Raw genomic sequence first — 2,570 nt, forward strand, 5'->3', positions numbered from 1 at the left:
AGAAAATTGTGCAACATCTTTTTTTAGTCACCTAATCACATTATACAAGTTGCTTTAACAAAAGCACAGCATCATAGCACCACCAAAGGGCTGGGCTCAGCTAAGTGCGCTCTGCGTGGGTAGAACTAGGGCAAGGGAACACAAATGTGTGTCACATGAATGTCCAGGAAGAAGGGACGTCACTGCACTCATTAAAGTGGCTGCCCTACTGCTTGTAATCCCTGGACTTAAAACGAAACAAAACAAAACCAAACTTGCTGTAATGGGCTATAAATTACCCTGAGGTGACAAACCACTTGTACTGAAAAGACCAGCAGATGTGTGGATAAGAAAATCAGCTGGGTTAGCCTGGGCCCTGTTCTCAGCCCCTTAGATAGTATTAGGCTCCAGCCCTGCATTATGATCCATGCAAACAGACTACTGTGCGGGTGTGAATTTCAGTATGATAAAGCATATGTGTACTGCTACAAAGAAGCTTGTTTGTTTGCAACAAAGGGAAGAAAAACTCAAAGCCCTGAAAGTGTCCACATAATAAACTGCATGAAGTGGCCTTCTAGTCCCCAACTAGGGTTGTCAAGTGTCCAGTTTTCAACCGAACACCCGGTAGAAAAGGCACCCTCCCCAACCCTCCCCAGCCTGGTGAAAATGAGCTGGTGAGTGATGTTGGGGGAGAGCGAGCGACGGAGGGAGGGGGGATGGAGGGAGTGGGGCAGGGCCTCGGAGAAGGGGGTGGGGGGCAAGGGTGTTCGGTTTTGTTCAGTCAGAAAGTTGTCAATCCTATCCCCAACACAAGAGAAGAATAAAATATAAAAAGTGGATTCCAGATTTTCATGCCTACATTTTCAAGTGATTTTAGGTACCTCCACTGTGGGGAGGAGGGCCCAGCTGCAGACACCTGGCAGGGCTGGATGCTCAGGGAGAGCTGAGCACCCATGCACATGACATGAGACCCCTTTAAGGTATCTCAAGTCGGGGACCAAAAAATTAAAACACACAAATTAGTAATCACGTTTGAGAAATTTGGTTTTAAAATATAAAGTCAGTTGGAACTGGGGAGTCTAACAAAAGAACTCTTAAAACAATCATTGTTCTTTAATCTGCTGTGTAAAAGAATACCACATTTTAAAATTAATGTTAAAGTCTCTTAAATTCCCTTGTATGCGTCTTTAAGAAAATAAATTATGATAAGATGATGAGACTGCCTACAATAGCATGTAGCTAATCTCCATTTGCTAGCAGAAAATATCTCCAACAGCCAGTGATGGGACACTAAATGGGGAGGGCTCTGAGTTACTACAGAGAATTCTTTCCCAGGTGCCTGGTTGTTGGGTGTTGCCAAAATGCCCCAGGACCAACTGATCACCACATTTGGGGTTGGGAAGGAATTTTCTCCTGGGTCAGATTGGCAGAGACCCTGGGGGTTTTTTTTGCCTTCCTCTGAAGCATGGAGCATGGGTCACTTGCAGGTTTAAACTAGTGTCAATGATGGATGCTCTGTAACTTGAAGTCTTTAAATCATGATTTGAGGACTTCAGTAACTCAGCCAGAGGTTATGGGTCTATTACAGAAATAGGTGGGTGAGGGTCTGTGGCCTGCAATGTGCAGGAGGTCAGATTAGATGACCATGATAGTCCCTTCTGGCCTTAAAGTCTATGAGTCTAAGATACTCAAATCTGTACCTTAAGTTATGGGATGACCATAGGAAGAACTTGGAAGGTTAACGCAACATCCTGTTGGTTTTTGTTTTTCCCACTACATACAGGGGGGCAGAATTGGGATCTGATTCACTTACTCATATAACAACATCATGGAAAAGAAATTGTCCTCAGAAGTATATTTGGGTTTGCAATAAGATTTGAAGTACCTCAGACAGTCTTAGCACAATAATTTGCATATCTTGAACACTTGATGTGGCAATAATTTGGCTACGATAGCAGTCAAGGGATTTTCTGAAATCTCTGAACCATCTATATTTCAGTTATAAAATGTCATACCTCTTAATTGGCATCATACATATTCTCACTCCCCCCCCCCCCAAAACTGTATATATGACATATTTTTGGCTAGTTCCTCAGACACCACAGAATGACTAATGCCTCATCACATGTAACCATAAGAATCAACTTCAACACTAGTAAAAAAACATCTTTTTTATTTCTTTAATCAATATTTTTAACAGCTTTGAATACATATGTCTAGATGCATGTGGAGAAATTCTGGTTTGCAAAGGATTTTGAGATTAAAAAATTTGGCTTCCTTCTGAATCAGAACAAACTCCCAAATGTAAAACTTATTCAGAAAGCTCCAAAAACAACAAATTGATCAAAATGTTTTGTTTCTATTTGACTTTTTATTTTATATTATAATATATAATGTAATACATTACAAATTAAAAATGAAAAGTCATTTCAAAATTTCAAAATTGATTTATATTCCTGAAAAAAGTCAACATGACATTTTGACTTTGTGGTGACTTTTCTTTTCTTTCTTTCTTTCTTTCTTTCTTTCTTTCTTTCTTTCTTTCTTTCTTTCTTTCTTTCTTTCTTTCTTTCTTTCTTTCTTTTGTTTTG

The sequence above is a fragment of the Lepidochelys olivacea genome (assembly GCF_965140295.1).
Source record: "Lepidochelys olivacea isolate rLepOli2 genome assembly, chromosome: 1".
Lineage (NCBI taxonomy): Eukaryota > Metazoa > Chordata > Testudines > Cheloniidae > Lepidochelys > Lepidochelys olivacea.